Genomic DNA, 9,078 nt, shown 5'->3' with positions numbered 1-9,078 from the left:
TTTTATACTTCCGCATCATGAAATTTAGAGTTCTTTTCATGTTTCTTTTAACTTTTAGTTTTGATGTTTAAAACTTACTTTTAAGAATCATTTTTCAGACTTATTTATTATCCTTTATGATTTATGGATACCCTACTATTGATTTAGTATTTGAATTTAATGAAAGTCTTTTGAACTTACCTTATTTAATTAGCATTTATTTCGCCATAACCAAGTGCCGTTTTGAGTTCCATGCATGTATGTATTTAGTAAGGCCTAACTTAAGTCCTAGGGGGTTGGGTCATTACAGTAAAGAGGTAGCACAGTAAATTAAAGACACACACATAGAATGGCGCTTTGCTTCCTCTTCAAAGTCAAGTTTGGAGGCTTTACCACTTTCCTTTCAAAATTAAATTTGGAAGCTTCGTTGCTTTCTCCTTGAAGTTCAAGTTTGGTGTGGCTTCGTTGCTTCTTCAAAGCTCAAGTTTGGTACAGGTTCGTTCCCTCTCCAAAATGTTGGTGTAGCTTAGCTCCCTCTCCAAAATATCAGTGCAACTTCGTTCCTTCTCCAAAAATATTGGTGTAGCTTCATTCTCTCTCCAAAAAAATGTTGGTACAACACAACTTCCTCTCTAAAAGCGTTGTTGTAGTTTTGCCTCCTCTACAAAAATGTTAGTGTAACTCCATTTCATCTCCAAAGATCAAGTTCAGTGCTTGGCTCCACCTCATTTGTGACATCAACTCCGGTCCACCTGGCTCAGGGTGAGAACCCAGGAGTGGTGGGCTCTGACTATTTAGGTTATCGCATAGCTAAAGACTTCCAATCATGTAGACTATCGTTTAGATAAGTCTATTATCACATAGACAAAGAGTCTATCGTATAGGAATTGTATTTGTCGTGTAGACTATCGTGCATTCTTTTGTCTTTGTAGTCTCTTCGTAAAATTAAAAAAAAAAAAAACTCTTTTTCATTTTATTCCAATTACCATAAAATTTCCACAAGCACTCACTGAGTTAGTTTTTGAGAAAAAAGATTATTATTCAAAATAATAAATAATATAAATAAATATGATAACTAACTTATCCTATTATATTTATAATCTATAGTTTTAATATTATATCACATACAATATAAACTATAGTTCTTTTTCTCTACCTTATGACATTTATTCCTCCAATGAATGTATCAAATACATTATATAAATTATATCATACATAATTGAGTTAATTTAATTATATCATATATAATTAAATTTTCTCTTATTAATTTGAATAATTCAAATTAACCCAAAAAATGATTCTCAACGTAATCATTTTGAGCTACCAAGGGGACCTTATGGACCTGTAGCTTAAAGCTCAAATGGTAGTGAATAACTAATTAAACTCTTTAATTACATTATCCACCATCTGTTAATTATCGGACACTCCACTAAAGATCAGCAGTTGCACTCTTCACACTACAGATATATTTCTAGGTCCATTGGATATAACCAATCAACAGCGCGATGACCCTTTACAAATTGCTCGTAAGTACAGCTGGCCAAATTATTGTTTTGCCTCCGTAGTTACATCTAACTCCTTAAGTACCATTGATTTCTCTAATGAACAATAATTCATAGTCCCACTATGACTGAGTCCTCTTTGGCCAAGAGAGGGTGTGGCCACTATGTTTAAAACCCGGAATCAGTCCTTAAAGGAGCAATTTATCTATTTACCTTCATCGGGAAAGAAGTGAATTCCATCTTGTGAAGTTGAGTTCCTAGTTCTCCAATCAAACGAATCCTCAAAATGATAGGTTTGTTAAGTTGGTAATCTGACCACTCTCAACCATACAAATCAAAGAACCCCTTCATGAGCAAGAGTTCACAATACACTCAGGATTCAGGTTATATCACATATGGTCATCCAAGTGAAATGTAAGTCTCTATTATGAACGGTGTTATATAAAAAGAGTAATCATTTCGTGGTTCAGTCTTATAAAAACTCTTTGTATAGGATATTCCCGCTCACATGTCTTCACATGAATGATCAAGATTAGATCACTTGTAGCACTTTACAACATTTGTAATATCTACAAAACGAGCTGTATCCGTAGGGTCACCAGGATAAGGTATCCAATCTTATCCATCTACACATACCATTTAGGTTATTATTTAAACAAGATTCACTTGTATGTCTTTACATACTTGTTTAAATTTACATAAAATAACCTCGGATCTTTGTTTATTGGATTGAGTATATACTAATAAAATGACACTTATTCTATCAATAACAATATGTTTATACAGATTTTACAAACTACGAGATTACAAGGAGATTTAGGACACCATTCCCAACAAGATTGACTCTGATTCGCCTGGCTCTACCTCATACACGAGATCGACTCTGGCTCGCTTGGCTCCGCCTCATACACGAGATTGACTCCGGTCCACCTGGTTCTACCTCATACATAAGATTGACTTTGGTCGGTCTGGCTCTATCTCATATGAGATATCAATTTATGTTCACCTTTCTCTGTCTCATATGGGAGATTAAGTTTGATCCCCTTGACTTCACCTCATATACGATATCGACTCCAGTCTGCTGGCTTCATCCATATGCAGATCATTTCGGTCTGCTTTGCTCACCTCATATGCAAGATCAAGTCCAATCCTTCTGACTCTGTCTCATATGCGAGATCAAATCCGATCCACTCGGCTTCGCCTCATATGCGAGATCAACTCTAGTTCGCTTGGCTCCACCTCATATTGGAGATCAAGTTTGGTATGCTTTGTTCTGCCTCATCTACATGATTAAGTCTAATCTGCATTGCTCTCCTTCATTTGTGAGATTAAATTCTTTCTTTCTGGCTTCATCTCATCTATGAGATCGAGTCTGGTCTACCTAGTTCTACCTCATCTGTGAGATTAAGCCTGGTTTGCCTATGCGAGATCAAGTCCGATATGCAAGGTGTTGTCTCACTCGTGAGATCAAGTCTTGTCTATTAACTTTGCCCCAACTGCACAGTCAAGTCCGGTCTACCTTGCTTCTCTTTCTGCATGATCAAGTCTAATCTACATGCTCCAGTCCTGTCTGCTAAGCTTTTCTTTATATGCAAGATTGGGTCCAGTTTTCATATGTAAGATTGGGTTCAGTTTTCTTTGCTACATCACATTTACAAGATTAGAGCCAATGGAGTGCTGAGATCAAAACCGGTAGAGCACTGAGCTTGAACCAATGGAATGCTCGAATCAAAGACTAAAGCCAGAACCGACAGAATCCTCAGGTCACGCACTAAAATTGCAACCAATGAAGCACTGAGATCAAAACCAGTAGAACACTGAGCTTGGAACTGACAGAATGCTCGAGTCAAAGATTGAAGACAAAATCGGTTGAATCCTCAGGTCGTGCACTAAGATCGAAGCAATAGAGCACTGAGATCAAAGTCGGTGGAGCACTAAGCTTGAAATTGATGGAATGCTAGAGTTAAGGATTGAAGCTAAAACCGACACAATCCTTAGGTCGCGCACTAAGATCGAAGCCAATAGAACGTTGAGATCAAAGCCGATAAAGCATTGAGCTTGAAACTGACAGAACGAACAAGTCAAGGACTCAAGCCAAATCCAATGGAATCCTCAGGTCATGCACTAATATCGAAGCTAATAGAATGCTGATATCAAAGTCGATATAGCACTGAGCTTGAAACCGACGGAAGGTTCAAGTCAAGGGCTCAAGCCAAGTCCAAAGGAATCCTTAGATCGCACACTAAGATCGAAGCCAATAGAATGCTGAGATCAAAGCTAGTAGAGCACTGAGCTTGAAACTGACAAAACGCTCAAGTCAAGGACTGAAGCCGAATCCGATAAAATCCTTAGGTCACGTACTATGATCGAAGGCAACAGAAACACGAAAATCGTAGTCAGTAGAGTATTGAGCTTGAAATCAACAGAGTGCTCAAGTCAAGGACTCAAGCCAAGTTTGACGGAATCCTCAGGTCACATACTAAGATCGAAGCCAATAGAAACACTGAGATCATAGTCAGTAGAGCACTGAGCTCAAGTCAAGGACTATAGCCAAATCCGACAGAATCCTCAGGTTGCACACTAAGATCGAAGCCAACGGAATACCGAGATCGAAGTCAACGAAGTACTAAGATTAAGCTGGCAGAACTCTATGGTTAGTGTCGAAGGAACGCTAAAGTTGAAACCCTGAACTATCTCCCATTTCTTTTATAGTTGCAAAAAGGAAAAAAAAACCTTTTGCAGATTTATGTGAAAATTAACAAGGCAAAAAAAAGAAAGTTACTCCTTCATAGTATTCCGGTAAAAAAAAAAAAAGGGGGCAAGTTAATAAAAAAATAAATAAAATTTCAAAGGATAAAAAAGTGAAAATAAAAAAAATGTGAAAATGTGAAAAAAAAGAAGAAAAAAAGGAAAGAAAAGGAGAAAGAAACAAAAAGAAAAAACAAAGAAGAAAAGAAAAAAACGAAAAAAGAAAGAAAAAGAGAAAAAGAAACGAAGAAAAGAAGAAAAGAAAAGAAAACGTAAAAAAAGAAAAAAAGAAAAGAAAGAGAAAGAGAAAGAGAAAGAAAAAGAAAAAGAAAAAGAGGAAAAAAAAACAAGAAAAAAAGAGGAAGTAAAACCGAAAGAGAGAGAGAGACAGGAGAAAAGAAAGAAGAAAAAAGAAAGGGAAAAAAAGGGGAAAAGAAAACGTAAAAAAAAAAGAAAGAAAGAAAGAAAGAAAGAAAGAAAGAAAGAAAGAAAGAAAGAGAGAATAGAGAATATTTTTTAAAAAAGAGTTCAACGTTTTAATAAAATAGAAGTCAAATCCTGATTTCTTAACGCAGCCGCCCCTTCTTTCTCCGATCTGCCTCTCTAACGCACCAATGTCTTTCTCTCTTGACGTCGGCGACGAGCCCATACCATCACCGTCTCCGACAAGCGCCGTCAATCTCAGCAGTCGGTGCCTATGCTCACTGGCGACGAACCCCAACCTCGGACATGATGCTTTCTGGAGGTTCTGGCGACATCTAAAGCTGCCCCTTTCTACTAGTTGTAATTTTGGAGCTTTTGTTATATTTTTTGTCGTATAGATTTGCTTCTATTATATTTTCTGTTATATAGATTTTGTGAGTTTTGATTTTTTAGTTGGTTGTGAGGAAATGATAAAATATGGAAAAATGACTTTTCTTTCTATATTCAATTTTTCCTTATTAATATGGTATCATAAGTTTTTTAAAAATTTTCTCTTTATCTTCTTCCCTCCCGTGGCAAATAGCCATGAATCCCACCCCTCCTTCGTCCGATCTTCTGCCACCTTCCGTCAGTTTTTCGGACAATATTCCGGCAAATATTCCGACGCCATCTGTCCCATCAATTGATTTTACCAGTTCCAGCCAAGAATTTTTTTCCATTTCTCATAATAACCCTTACATCCTTCATCACAGCGATACTTCCAACCTTGTTCTTGTCACCAAGCCTCTCACCGACACCAATTATGTTACATGGAGCCGCTCGATGATTTTGGTCTTATCGATTCGCAACAAATTAGGCTTCATTGATGGCTCTCTCGTTCAGCCTACAGGTGATCTCCTTCCTCTTTGGATTCGGAATAACAATGTTGTGATTGCCTGGATCTTAAATTCTGTTTTAAAGCAAATTTCATCCAACATTCTTTTCACCAATTCTGCTAGAGAGATTTGGCTTGATCTTCAAGATAGATTTCAGAAAAAGAATGGTCCTCATATTTTTCAATTAAAACATGGGTCGTCTAATCTGAAACAAGAACAAGATTCAGTAACTATGTATGTTTTTCAAAATTAAATGCTTGTAGGATGAATATATTTCTTATCGATCGGGTTGCACATATGATAAATGTACTTGTGGTGGTGTTCCATCCACTGATGACTTCATCCAATTTGAATATTTGCTGTGTTTTCTAATGGGTTTGAATGATGAATATAACCATGTTCGTTCCCAAATACTTCTTATGGACCTTCCCCCACCAATCAATAAGGTTTACTCCTTAATTGTTCAACAAGAACAACATATTTCTGCCTTTGCTCGATCATCACCTGCTGTCACTTTAGCCGTCCACAAGCCTGAAAAATAATTCCCGGTCCCAGCTTAACCACAATCCCAATAATTCATCCAAGTAAAACAAGAATCTACCTATCTGCACATATTGTCACATTTCAGGCCATACCATTGACAAATGCTACAAGTTGCACGGTTACCCGCCTGGTTACAAGCCAAGAAACAGAACAACTAATCAAGTTCATAAGGTTCCAAATGCTGCCACCTCTACTTCAAGCTCGACTGTTGATACTACTCCCACAACACATACATCCTCCGTTAACCTCAACAATGACACCTTTACTCAGTGTCATAATATACTTACTATGCTTCAGTCCAAACTTGCTGCTGTTAAGGTTGACAATGATGCTATTAATCATGTAGCAGGTACTTATTCTTCCAATATTCCTTTTGAGAGCTAGATTGTTGACTCCGGTGCTTCTACACATATATGTTTTCAAAAACATATGTTTGCTAATTTGAGGTCTTTTTCTAGTTCTGTCCTTTTGCCTAACAAAACATACATACTGGTTCATTATGCTGGCTCACTTGTCCTTTTTGGGTCTATAACTCTTCATCAAATTTCAATACAATTTGTTATCTATCAGTGCTCTTATGTCTGATAACTCTCTGTTTGTTCAATTTTCAATGGATATTGTGATATTTAGGCCAAATCCACTTTTAAGACGATTGGTAGGGGTAAACTACATGATGGTTTGTATCTCTTGGAGAATCCATATGAAGCTGTTGATTTTGTACAATCTTCATCTACTATCAATACTGTTTCACAATCTTCGACTGAGTTGTGGCATTCCAGGCTTGGCCACCATTCTCTATCTCGTTTATCTGCTTTAAAGACCATTTTATCACTACCATCTTCTTTACACCATTCACATCCTCGTGAAATTTGTCCGTTGGCAAAACAGAAGAGATTAGCTTTCCAATCACACAATCATCGAGCATCCACTCTTTTTGACACTATACATGCTGATGTTTGGGGACCCATTTCTACATGTTCATATGCTTGTTATAGATATTTTCTTACTTTGGTTGATGATCATAGTAGATACACTTAGGTATTTTTTTTTATGAAAAAGAAGTATGATGTTCTTTCTATCATTCCACTTTTTTTTTTTTTTTTTTTTTTTTTTTTTTTTTTTTTTTTTTTTTTGCATATGTAGAAACTCAATACAATAAAAGAATCAAAATTTTTCGTTTAGACAATGCCTCCGAATTATGTTTTACTGAGTTTTTTCTTCAGAAGGGTGTTATTTATCAGTTTTCTTGTGTGGGAAGACCGGAGCAAAACTCTGTTGTTGAGAGAAAATATCAGCACATAATGAATGTTGCTCGAACCCTTTTCTTTCAGTCTCGAGTGCCTTTGCATTTTTGGAATGAATGTATCCTAACATTAGTCTTACTCATCAATCGTACTCCATCACCTCTCTTAAGCTAGAAGACTCCCTATGAATTTTTACATGGCACGACTGTTGATTACTCTCTTCTTCGAACCTTCGGATGCTTATGTTTTGCATCTACTTTATAGAATGGCCGGAACAAGTTTCAACCACGTGCCACAGCTGCCTTTTTTGTTGGCTATCCACCTGGTACGAAAACTTCTGTTATATTTTCTGTTGTATAGATTTTCTTCTGTTATATTTTCTATTGTATAGATTTTGTTAGTTTTGATTTTTCAGTTACATTATTGGTGTATAAATACTGGTGGTGAGGAAATGATAAAATATAGGAAAATGACTTTTCTTTCCCTTTACTGATATATTCACTTTTTCCTTATTGATACTTTCTTTCCAAGGCTATCGGCCAAGGCAATCCGACCGTCACCTTGGACGGTGGAGATCATTGAGGGGGGAGGCGACGATCGTGTACATTAAAAAAAAGGAGTTGAAACTTGTTTGATTACCTTGACGTTGATTGAAGTTTTTTTTTTTTTAAATGGATTTAACCAATTTATAGAAAGAAATTAAATCCTAATAAAATCTTTTCAGAGTAGGAAATCCAATATCTAAATTCCATTATCATATTTTTTTAATTAAACTTTTTTGAAAAGATTTGATAATGTAAATAGATTAAGCTTGCATACACTAAATTTTATCTCAAATTCAAATTATTCAATTTTCACTCTTTATCATCAAGTCAAAAGAGATGGTGAGTAGAACCTCCCAATTCATCCCAAATTAAAAAAATTTCATATTCCAAATTTCATACTAAATTTAAATTTTCAAGCTTTTATCCTTAAATCAAATTAAATTGGGGATAAAACTTGAAATTTCTCCTACATTAAAAATTTAGTCATATTCCAAAGTTTACTCAAATTCAAATCATTCATTTTTATCTTTTATTAAATTTAAATTGAGGGTAAAATCTCCAAATTTTTCTCTAATTAAAATTTGGGATATAAAATTTTGTCATATTCTAAATTTAGTCCCAAATTCAAATCATTCCTATTTGTTTTATATTTAAATCAAGCAAAGAATAAAATCTCAAATTTATCTCCAACCAAAATTTGGCCATATTTCAAGTATTATCCAAGTATTATCCCATAATCCAAGTTTGAATTCTTTAAATTTGAGGGCTTCTATTTGTCTCAAATTAAAATTTGGGCATTTTCCAAATTTTGTTTCAAGTTCAAATTATTGAGTTTTTATCTTCAAATCAAAATAACTTGTAGATAAAGTTTAAAATTTATCTCTAATTAAAATTTGATCATATTCCAAAATTTACTCCAAATTTTAATTAAACTTATCTACCAAATTCATAGTTTGATTAATTGACACGTCAAATATAATCAAACCCAAGAACATATAACTTGTATTTTGACTCGAACTCTATATATGTGCATAAATCTCGAGGAGGGTATTTGTTGAATGAGAAATTTTAGACCAACATGTGTCCCAAATTGAAATTGAAGATATAAATTGGCAAATCTTGATAGTGTTACGTATTTTCATCATGACGGTTGGATTGAATCAAATAATTTGATCCAATATGATATTATTGTTTGGGCTAAATTCCAATTGAGCCCAAA

At 35.1% G+C, this 9,078-nt stretch overlaps 1 long non-coding RNA gene across 1 annotated transcript; it reads left to right on the top strand.

Annotated features, from left to right (window-relative positions):
• Positions 1-4,502: 4,502 nt before the first annotated feature.
• On the top strand, positions 4,503-8,042 carry LOC150032181 (uncharacterized). Its single transcript, XR_016524965.1, has 2 exons — positions 4,503-7,639; positions 7,846-8,042. It is a non-coding gene; the product is annotated as an uncharacterized LOC150032181 (long non-coding RNA).
• The last annotated feature ends 1,036 nt before the right edge of the window (positions 8,043-9,078 follow it).

The sequence above is a fragment of the Benincasa hispida genome, chromosome 12 (assembly GCF_027475165.1).
Source record: "Benincasa hispida cultivar pf3 chromosome 12, pf3_genome.v1.1, whole genome shotgun sequence".
Classification (NCBI taxonomy): Eukaryota; Viridiplantae; Streptophyta; class Magnoliopsida; order Cucurbitales; family Cucurbitaceae; genus Benincasa; species Benincasa hispida.
Note: the sequence above shows the minus strand (reverse complement) of the source record. Positions and strands in the feature narration are given on the sequence as shown.